Source organism: Falco peregrinus, chromosome 10 (assembly GCF_023634155.1).
Source record: "Falco peregrinus isolate bFalPer1 chromosome 10, bFalPer1.pri, whole genome shotgun sequence".
NCBI lineage: Eukaryota > Metazoa > Chordata > Aves > Falconiformes > Falconidae > Falco > Falco peregrinus.
Genome location: NC_073730.1, coordinates 6,055,895 through 6,067,186, shown reverse-complemented (window position 1 = coordinate 6,067,186; position 11,292 = coordinate 6,055,895). Strand labels below are relative to the sequence as shown.

General features: G+C 54.3%; 1 long non-coding RNA gene across 1 annotated transcript; it reads left to right on the top strand.

Annotated features, from left to right (window-relative positions):
• The first annotated feature begins 1,382 nt into the window (after positions 1-1,382).
• On the top strand, positions 1,383-3,872 carry LOC114010546 (uncharacterized). The gene is made up of 3 exons (XR_003552013.2): positions 1,383-1,483; positions 1,628-1,748; positions 3,314-3,872. It is a non-coding gene; the product is annotated as an uncharacterized LOC114010546 (long non-coding RNA).
• Positions 3,873-11,292: the final 7,420 nt, after the last annotated feature.

Genomic DNA, 11,292 nt, shown 5'->3' with positions numbered 1-11,292 from the left:
CAAAGCAGGGCAGGATCTGCATTTCAAAGAGCGTTGTTTCTGTAACGGCACCGCACGGGGAGCAGATGTGCCTGCCTGCCGCCAAGGCAGAGGGATGAAGCTGTTTGAACTACGGTCTCAGGGAGCCCACAACCACCAGCTTCACGTTCAGGGCACGGTTAAAGGAAAGCTTCGTAACCCCACACTAATTGCATGGTGCTGAGCCTAGGAGGTGGTGCCTGCTGGGCACGGCTCTGCCTAACACGGGCTGCATCAGATGGAGATGTCTTGAAACCAGGCTTTGCTTTCAAGTGTACAAGGTCCCTCACCACTTGGCTACTAATGCCAGAAACATTTCTGCTGCTGAATTGATGCTGGCCATGCCAGTGCTAGGAGATCCCCTTAGGGAGAGCCAGCTCCTACCTCTAAAAGCCTGCGACCCAGGCAGGAGAGACAGCTGTGGGAGCAGGAGGTGAAAGAAGATCCAGTGGTGATGAAATGATTTGGTTTTGTCTTCCAGTTGTAGCAGGGATTGAGTCGGAAGCGAGTGGACAGAGCCAGGGCTCTAGCCTGGGCACGGTCACCGGATGAGGTGGGCCCCCTTCACTGCATGTGGCTTCTTTAAAAAAAACACACGGGGTTGCTTTGGCTGTCAGCTGTGGTTGTTTTCTTTTTTCTTTTTTTTTTTCTTTCTCCTGTTGGTAATTTCTGGAAGGAGAAATTCTAGAAGGTGTGTAGTTTTGGGCAGCATGGCACAATTTCGATTTCTCTGTCTTGGCCAAATCTGTGGGAGATGGAGCATCTCCCCAGTGCCACTGGCTGCCACTACGCTCCCAGGGCAACTGTTTTGCTGGAGGAAGAGGGAGCATCAGCAAATCCTCATTTCTGAGTGACTCCAGCCTGCCCTGTCTGGCAAGGGGTTGTGACAGGTTCAGTTTGCTGATGTCCCAGGGTGGTGGATGAGCACACCTCTGCATTCCTTGGCAGCCCTGCCAACATCTAGACCCTCTGAGCTGAGACCAGGAGCAGGATCCTGATGCCTGGCTTGCATTGAGACCTTGCACGCCTCAAAAGGGCTGGGAGGAGGGGCAGTTGTAGGGGGAGATGCTGCTAGGAAGCAAAACAAGATAGTGCAAGGTGGTGGCTGGACATAGCAAGGAAGACAGCTTAATGCCCCCCTGGTTCACCAAACTGAGTGGGGAGCAAGGATGGCTTTTATGAATGAAACTGCTCTGTGTTTGTCCAGGTCAGTCACATGTCCTGGTCACCACTGTGCACTTATTTACACCTCAGAGGGCACCGTCAGGCCAAAATAAAAAACAAACAAACAAACAAACAAAAAGAAAGAAGCAAAATCCCATCTGTGCCACTCAAAACGCCTCAGTTCACTCGGGCTGTAGTCCAGAAAAGCACTTAAGCATGCGTGAACACCCCCCCGGGCGGCAGCGTGCGGCGGAGGCTTTGCTGTCCCCGTCAGGAGCCAGGCATCACGGCGAGGAGCCAGGTAGGACCTTGCTCTTGACCCCTGCCTTTGCAGCATCCTCAGGAGATGCTCGTCAAGGCAGACCCTCTTGGCGATTCCTGATCTGATTGCGGCTGAGCCTAGGCTGGGAAGTCACTGTGGTTTTACTTTTGTTCCTTAATTGAGTGACCTTGCCGGTGAGAAATGGAAACCTTCCTGGAACCAAGGACTTGCTCCTTCCTGCTGGGATGACTGGAGGCCTGCAGGATGTCACCCTGAGGCAGGACATCTTTTCTCAGACAAACAGGTACTTTGGGGTCGCTGGGATGTAAAAGTGAAGCCCTTTGGCGGCGGGTCTGACCTTAAGCCAGTCTCACTTTCAAGACTGCATCCATGAAGTCTTGCTTCTGGACCAGTGGAGACCTCAAGCCCGGTTGCCAGCACTGGGGTGGCTGTGGGACCTGTGTGAAGCTCTCCTGGGAGCACCAGAGCCCGCCTTTGGGGTTCCCCTCCAGAAACGCCCACATCAGCAGGAGGGTGGTGGGGTGGGATGGGCTTCTCCTACGGCTCAGTGGATTCCTACAGAGAGCAGAAGGATGGTGAGCAGCCCCCCATGGCTGAGACCAGAGCTGGACCCAACACAGAGATCTTAAAGGTCTTTTGCAACCTAAACAATTCTATGATTCTGTGGTCACCACCATTGCCAGGCTGCTCTGGTCTGCTGCGACAGGGCATGTGGCTGAGGACTGCCCCGGCCACCACCACCACCATGGAGACCTAGTGGATCCTACCTCACGCCGGCTGCTGGCATGCAGGGCATCACATCATCGGCACGCAATTTTGCATTTGCTGTTTTACAAACCTTGGCTGGGTCATTAACGGAGGAAGGAAATAAAAAAGCAAGGGCTCCAAATGGATCCCAGAGGGATTCCCTGTAGCAATTAGCTTTATACTTGAAAACATATTTCCAGTCTTTACTGCCTACTCTCTGTATTTGAAATAATTTTCTACCCAATAAACCTTAGTAGCCCCCAAACATAATTTTAGCGATGCATTAATTAACGACAAGGCGACCCAATGGTTCAAAAGCTGAGCAAAACCCAACGCATATATTAGGCAGCGAGGCAGTATTTTTGGGATGCTTCCTGGGGCACCGCGCGATGCAAGTGCTTTATGTTGGATGTCACCTAAGGCTTGGCTGGCCGGAGCAGAGGGCTGTCTGGGATCTCAGCTGCTGGCAGGCACCTTCCACATGGGACAACCGCACTGGATTTTGGGATGTACTTCTTTCTCTTGCAGAGCTCTTGTCTGTTTTGCAGTCCCTCGTAAAGAATGATTTTGGATATCTCTTAGGTTTGGGAAGGTCTCTAAACCTGACCCCCCCCCACCCCCCACCGCCCACCCAGCCCTTAATGTTCCTGGTGCCTTGTGGCTGGGAGTTTCAGGGGTTAGACACGGGCGATATATACTTTGCGCTGCTGTGCGATCGCACGCCTTCCCTTTGCTTTGATTCACGTCCCCGTGGGTGCATTAACCAGCAGGGCTAGCTGGAAATCCCTAGTGACTCCCTACCCACAGCTCCCGTGGCAGTAATTCATGCCGGAGGGAAGCACAAGCCTTGCGTGCCCGGTTGCTTCTGAGGTGCGAGCCACTTGGTCAGAGCCTGTGACAGCTCCTGGGCTGAGGAAGGCATCAGCCCAAGGGGGAATATGGACTCAGCGTGCTGTGCAGAGCTGGTGCATGTAGAGCCAGGCTCCCCCGAGCCCAGTTAACCCAGTCCCAGGTCCCTCTGGGACCCACTCCCATCCAGCTTCTGCAGAATGTGGGCATGAGGAGGTTGGATCTGCTCATCGCAGGGCTTTACACCCGCAGGTCTGGAGCTGGCTGTGGGCTGGTGGAGGATGATGCACTGGTGTGATGCCTTCATCGGGTCTCAGCTGGCCACCAGGGAGATGGCCAGCTACTAGACCACAGTGACCATGACGGTGGGGACCCTGCTTGGCCGCCAGCATTGTGGAGGCCACGGTGGAGGCACCGGGAGCACCGATCCGGTGCCGCCCAGTCTCTGTATGCAGGGTAAGCTTGTAATCTCCTGCTTAAAAGATGGGAGGTAGCATTACAAGCCGCTGCCTCTGCCGGGGTTTTCAGCTATCGTGGGCTCATCCTGCTTTATCTGTTGCATGTGAAATATCCCATGTAAAGCTACGCAAAGCTGCAAAGCTACCGTAATCCTTCCTAAAGCCACCCTGCCCTTCTGTGCGAATATTATATTAGATGATATGCTTATTAAACTCGCTCAGCAGAAGTTTTACTTCCAGCCGGTGGTGATAGTCTTGAAATGCCATTAAGGTAATAATTATATCACGTTGTCCTTGATCCAGATCTTGGCTGGTAATTGTTCACGCCTGCTGCCAGCTATTTGAGTAATAGTAGGTGCAAGGGGAGGGTTGTGGCATAGCAGGTGGTGTGATCAACTGGCACCTTGGGTGGCAAGCTGGGTAATGTGCTGGGGGTGGGAGACCTGTGCTGGCTCCTTGGGGACGTTTTGTCACTGCTCTTTGCTGTTATGCTAGTCCCGGTCGGAGCATTGTTCCCAGGCCACCTCAGAGCTCCTCTAGCTTCTCCACTAGAATGATCTGGAACAGGGGGAGAAGGCATAGGGCTGTGTGGAGGTGGGACCTGGGACACCTCTCTGGCTCTCACGCTCTGGTGGAGGACCACTCCTGCCCACATATGAATCAGTGCCTCTGGCTGTGGTTGGGTGATGGATGGCAGGTTCCCCGTCCTGCCCTCACACTTCTGGGTTGTCCCCATGCCCTGGAGATTATGATGGTGCAATTTAATACCTTCATAAAGTACTTTAAGTTCTGCTGCCAGACTATGATGAACTTCATGAAACTTCATGCTCAGAGGAGGAGAAAGGGAAGGGAGGTCTTTGAAATGAGACTGCTGTGACTCATTCTTAATATTGATCTGGGTCCCTCTGGTTTGCCCAGTGTATGAAAAGCAGCTGGTTGGCCAAACCCCTGTGCTGGAGGTAAGAGACAGAGCCATGGATGCCTCTTTGCTCCTGGCTCCACTCAGATGGAAGGCTGAATTAACTTCAGTCATTCCTATGAAGTTTGTATGTTGTATAGAACTTATTTGTGTCAATTCCATGTAAATCCTTGGGCGGGGTTGTGTGTGTGTGTGTGTGTGTGTGGTGGAATGATGCAATTTAAAATTTAGCAAAATTGCCATAGGTGATTATTTTGTGAGTCAAGTGAACTCTATTTATCCTCCAGTCAGATGTAAGCCCGCTGCCTATCATTCATCCCGCCCCGCTCTGCCGCAGCCCTACCGAGATGATCTGTTTATCTGTAAGCCCCGTGAGCCTACAGCGCGTTGGTTCCTGGGTTATAATTGGATTTAGGAGAGATGAAAGCTTCCCCTCACTTTGGTGGTATCGAGTAAGAGCAGAGCACAACCTGACATCCTGGTCCAATGGGATTTGTAAGGCTAAAGAATCCAAAGACTTGTTGAGGTGTCTCCCTGGACTGCAATGGCCCTTCTACCAAAGAAATCGGTTCTGATTTTGCATGAAATGAGATTTCTCGGAGTGACTTGGGTGGCCAGCCCCAGCCGGAGCAGGAGGCATCCTCCTTGCTCAGGGAGATACCAGGGAGCCTGCCAGGCTGCTGGGTAGCTTGGAGAGGGATCCCGCCTCTCCTTGAACACACGTGGAGTGGAGGAAGCTGTGTGGCAGAGCCCTGGTGCGTTGCAGAGGAGGTTGGGGCTCTTCAGTGTTAAGAAGGAGCCCCAGGAGGACATGGCAACCCAACCTGGCTGTACCCCTCCTTTCAAAGATGGGATTGGAGTCTTTTCCCAGAAGCTTGTTCAGAGCAGCGCTCCAGCAAGGCTGGGTCCTGCTTCTGTGCTGTCTCGGAGCTGATGTCAGAGCATGGACGTGATCCCAACCACTATAAAGTCAATAAAGATCCTAGTCTCCTTGCTCGGAACTGGATCAGGAAATGAGATGCTGACCAGGGGGTTTAATGCCCCTTTTGAGAGGGTAAACCAGGAGTGATGACAAGCCAGGAGAATTCCTTATGGCTGCGGGAGGAGGTAGCACTTCATTCCAGAGGTCAGTGTGAAATGCTGCACACCTGTTAGCTGGTAGGAGCCTCTCTAGTCTATGGCAGAAGAAAATGAGCTAGTAATCAATTCCCAAAGGCAGCTGGCTGGGTGGCCACTGAGATCATTTAGAGGGCAGCTAGACCACCTTCCAGGTCCTCAAGCCTCTCTAGCACTGGTGGCTACGCAGCAGGTAAGGATGTCTAACCCCGTTGGCAAGGCCAGGTGGAAATGGTGGCACATGTCTCTAGAAACCTCTAGATGTGCCCCAGCTCAGCCAAAAGAATTAGGTTTGGGATCTTCCTGCCTTTGCCGATGTGTCCTCCTGCCTCCAAGGCTGAGCCATCGGCTGAAGGCGATTACACAGAGGTGAACAGATGGACGTGCCACGGCCCCGCACTCCAGTGTTGGCCATCCCGTCCCCTGAGTTCAGCTTCCCACCTCTCTGAACCTCTGGAGAGCAAGGAGCAAGCTGCTGGCGGGCATCTGCCATCAGTCGTGGGTGCGGGAGGATCAGCTGGCTTAGCATGACACTGATGTAAATTTAAATCCTTCTTTTGCTCTCTCTGCTAGCAGCCCTGTATTTTCAGGAAGAAAGAGAATGGGAAACAACTTTTTTAATGAAGTAGAGCATTTAAATTCTCTTTATATTTAGTCCTATCTGGAGCTCTTTACCCAAATGAAGCAGAAAGCATTTACAGCTGTATTTTCCATCACACCAACCAAGGAATATATTCATTTGCAGTAACATGGCACTCAATGAAGTGGAAAATAAGCTCCCAAAATTGCTCTTGCTATGAAACGGTCTCAATGACTAGGAAAAGCCTGTCTGGATTCCACTGACCAGTCACTTCGGTTATGATAAAAATTAATTTGGTCAGACACCTGAGCTGGGGCAGAGTAGATGCTTGGCCCTGAGATAGCTTTGTCCGGGATCAGGCTTGGGGTGCCTCCTCCACCGCAGCTCCTGCCACCCCTGCTCTTGGCTTTGCTTGCCCAGGAGACCTGGCTGAGACACCAGTGCCAGGGCTGGCCATCGGCGGCACACGGATGCACGGCAGCTGATGCTCCATGCGTCCTGCTCCACATCTGCCACACGGCCGTCGGAGGGGACCGTGCCAGCACTGTGGCAGGGCTGGCCCAAGGTTGGTGGCAGCATCGACGCCCGTGGCCACCACGCACAGGCCAGACGTACAGGATTCCCCGTGAGCGGCAGGCTACGAGCAGAGCAGATGTAAATGGGTTCCTCCTTCCCTCTGCAGCGACCCGAGGAGGACGTGAGCGGAGTGTTAAGCAGGTACCAACTGAACACCAGCGGAGAGTTCTGCTAATTGCTTGTGATGTCTCGTCCAACTCCATCGGCACAAGCAACAATTGCTACTGGAAATGCAATTAATAATTAAGCACTCGATGCTGGCAGGTGTCAGCAGGAATCCGCGGGGCCTGGCATCCCCCGCGCTGACACCTCCCTCTGCCTGCATGGGAGCAGGCAGCGCCGGGCAGGATGCAGCCCTTTGCTGCCTGGATCAATACTGGGTAGGATGCTGATTTATGCCTTGAAGAAATAACTTGCTGGTGGTACTTCCACAGCGTGGACCATGGCTGCCTGCTGGTGGGGCTTTGGGCAGGGGGACGGGGGCCCAGCACCGCCTGCCCAGCCATTGGGACTGGTGCACAGTCCCCATCAGCATTGCAGTGGTGCTTTCCCAGCTCAATCAATCCCTGCCAGGGATGTTCTGCAGGTGTTTTCCATTCTCGCTGTACAGACGGAGTGACTTTGGGTGGAAACGGCTCGGCAGTGCTTCTCTACAGTGTCAAAGACTGGGAGTGTGTCCCCACCAGGGAGGGTGCAGCCACCACAGGGGTAACCAGGGTGTCTGGGCAGCAGGTGGCTCAACGGTGATGCTCTGTCATCAGAAAAGGAGGGCGCTGGCTCTGTCTCTGGCCAGTGTGTCCTCCAGCCAGGGACCATGGCACTCAGTGGAGCCATCCCAGTCCTGGCTAGCAGAAAGCAGCACCCTGATGCATTGAAATGTCTTGCTGAGATGTCCTGGCTTACTGCACCATTGGGACCCCCCCTGCACCCCCACTTGCAGGCACAGCCAGCATCGCTTTCATTTGCAGCTCTGGCTGCTGCTTGTGATGACTTACAGCCTTCTTCAAGCTGGCGTTTGTTTTTAATTACATTTTGCCTCTGAAGATGGGCTGCTTTGCTGGTTTGGTTTTCCCCCCACCCCCCGCTCTTGTTTTTCTTTTCCCTTTTAAAGACCAACAGAGTTTAGGCTCTTTGAGAAATAGCTTCAGCTTTTAGGAAGGTGCAGAGCCTTTTCCCTGGGTAGCAAAGTGTTGATTTCCTACCACAGGGCTGAGTGATGGTGATTCCCTTATTAAACTGCACTTAGAGGCTGTGACTGTCAGGCAGGGACGGAGAGCTTCTCCGATAAGTTGGAGCTATTCATTATTAAATTATCTCCATTCACTTGAACATCTCATTTTCATTGAATTAGATGAAAAGTGCTCTAAGGCAGCTGCTGCGGCTGCTTGGAGGCTGCCAGGAGCAGCCTGCAAATATCACTGCTGGCCTTTCCTCCTGCGCTGGCTGCATTTGACCCTTTCCAAGGGGTGGATGGACCTTGCAGCTGGTGTAGATCTGCTAGAGGTAGCTGGGGAGTCGCACCACAGCTGATGGCCTGACCTTGGAGACCCGGACTCACCACTCTGAGAGCTGCAGCTGCGGGGGATCAGCCTCACTGGGGAATGAGGTAGTGTGGCCCCAGGGCTGATCTCTGCCAACTTGGGAAGGGTGACCAAGGGGCCTGTCCCCAGTAACTGGGGCTGGTGTCACTGCTGGGGGGGTCTGCCCTAGTATTGCAAAGGTTGTATGTCCTGTTGTGGGGGGCTGCGACTGGGCTGGGCTGAGTTACGCTTTAAGCTTGGCTTAAAGGACCCGCCAGGGCATCTGAGGTCGCCTGAGGTGCCCAGGGAGCTGTGCTGGTGGCACAGCAAGAAGCAGGCAAGTAGCACAGGGTTGGCAGCAGGGACCTGGGCCTGAAGTGCAGGCAGCAGCGTGCTGGCTTTGCCTGCGCCTAAGGGAAGAGATAGTGCGTGGCGTGGGGGTTCATCACCTCCGTCACAGCAAAATGGATGCAGGAGCTGCCTGAGGCTGAGCAGGTCTCAGCCTGTCTAGAGGGGCTGCCTCTTGGTGGCAGGTTGTCCAGTCATCTTACCAACAGCAACAACCCCGTCCTTTGCAAACCCAAGAGCTTTCTCATCCCACCACCACTCTTCCCCCACTTTCACCCCTTTTTGTCACTCCCTTTCTTGGGCAGCGTGATCACAGTCCGGGCATAAGGGCATGGCTCGCACCTAAACGTGAAACCAGCCAGACTCTGGATGCTCTGGAGAAACACCAGTGCTGGCACCGGCTCCCTGCCTGCCTGTCCCTGCAGATGGCTTTACCCCTGCTCCTACTGCCCCCTCCCTGCCTGGGCAGCAGCACGTCCCCCCTCGGGGCAGCCATCGGCTGCATCAGGCCCAGCTTTAGCCCTCAATTGCAGATGAGCTGGTTTGAGTCCTGGTGGTTATTTTTGTGGGAGGATGCCATCTGGCTGCCTGATCTCTCCGCTTTCACCTTGGCATGAGTAGCTGGCACCCAGCCCCATCGCTCGGCACCAAGCCAGGGGGCTGCTGTCTGAGCTTGCCAGCCTGCAGCTCTTCAAGGGGTTTTGTGAAGCCTGGGCCGGTTTAAAGCTGCCCTCTAGGAATGGGAGACTTTTGTCTCGAGGCAAAAGACCTTGGACATGGCACACTGTGCCCAAGCATCGTTGATCTCTGTCCCAGTCGTATGCAAAGCTGCATCTTTCCCTAGGAGAGCTCAGAAGTAGGACATCTGGCTGCTGCTGTCCCCAACATCGCAGGAGCAGGCAGCATCCCTCTCACCTATGGCAGCCTCCAACCTCACCGCTCGGGGAAAATCCCTTTGCTTTGCTGCCCTGGGCCCCATCAAGCCCTTTGCACCCCCTACCCACAGCTACCATCTTCTTCCCGGCGAGGAACCACTGGCCCCTTGGACGAGCTCCTCAACAACTGTTGCTTTTCCTCGCCAGTAAATCTCACCCGAAGAAGCCGCTTTGATCAATGCACTTGGATTTCAGCCTTCAGCCTTGATCAAGGCAGGGGGAGGGACGAGAGCGAGTACTCCCAGGCTCTTTGGGGACAGTCTAGAAAACGAAGCTCATTCTCCAAGAAAAACCTGCTTCAAAGTAAGAGGCGGTGCTGTCAGAATAAGAGTGAACCAGGCAGGCAGAGGAGGAGAAGGAGGAGGAGGACAAGGCTACTGGGTTGGGGTTGGCAGGGCCCCAGCTGGGCTAGGCCAGGTGTGGGTCCAGTGGTGATGGTGGCATTGCTGTGGGGCTGGAGCTGCTGCTGGGTGAGGGCAGGAAACCATAGCTTGGGAGGTGCAATGGGGAGGGGGGCCCTACACCTCCCCCCCCCCCCCCCCCCCCCGCTTGATTCTGCTGAAAACCTGGTTTTCTTTATGCCTGAGCTTTGTGGCTCTCCCACCTTCCCCAGCCCTGGGGGCCTGGTGTTGAGAAAGTTTTCTGAACTGAGAAGGGGCTCTGTTTGCTTCCTGGGGTCACTGGTTTCCTCCCAATCTTTAACTGGTGGGGACGGTGCTGGGAGGTCAGGTTTTACAGACCTGAGGACAGCTCTGGGATGGGAGCAGAGAGGACAATGACATCTTGTTGTTTCTCCTTGCCAGCCACTGTCTGACCGTCTCAGCCGTAAAAGCTCTTTGCATTGGATGAAGGGATGCGTAGACACCGCTCTAGGTTTGATCAGATCAGCGCTTCTGACTAATGGTAATTAATGGCCGGGAGGAGACCTCCGGGAGCTTGGCGCTCCTGTTCCCCCTGGGGTGCATGCGGGAATCCTGCATCAGCAGCTCCAGCAGGAACCCCTCCCCTGCGGGCTGCATTGCCTGGGAGGGGAGAGGTGCAGAACCTGGGGGTCCCTGTGAACAGGGGAAATCACCCTCCAGCACTGACCTTCCCCACTCCGGCAATCCTCCCTTCCTGCTCCCGCTGCCCCTTCTCCTGCTGCTTTCCTCAGGTGCGCACACATGCACCTCCGCCTTTCCTTTCGGCTACACGTGGTAGGCAGGAAAAGCAGCCAGCCAGATGTGTTTTTCATAGCTCCCAAGCCAGGCATAACTAAACATTTACATTTATTACCAATTAGAGGGGAAACAGACTGTAGTTTTATGTACTGTATGTGTCTGGATGTAATTCAGTTTGTGACCTTACTTATGCTCCCCCCGCCCCACCCCAGCAACTAAATCTCTCTTGGTTAGGAGCAAACCCCTGGAAAGCAGCCGTGGCACCGGATCCCATCCCAACATCCCATCTCCCTGCGATTAGGAGATGACGTGGGGGCTGTAGCAGCTCCTGGCACTTGGTGGGCACTGGCCACTTTGCAAGCAGCTGCAGAAAGCCTGTGCGGGGGTTTGCTCCTGGATGATGCCGAGCATGCCCACCCAGGGGCAGGGAGTGCCATGGTGCCGGCTTCCAGCAGGAGCCGTGTCCATCAGCCCATTACGGATTTGCACTCAGTGCTGCTGTCAATTCACGGCTGGCCAGCGCCTGAAGCCCGCGGCTCCTGAGCCAACGTCACAGCAGCTTTTTAGCGATGTTTGAGCCGACAGCAAAACCCAAATAAATCCATAACCAGGCTTCAGG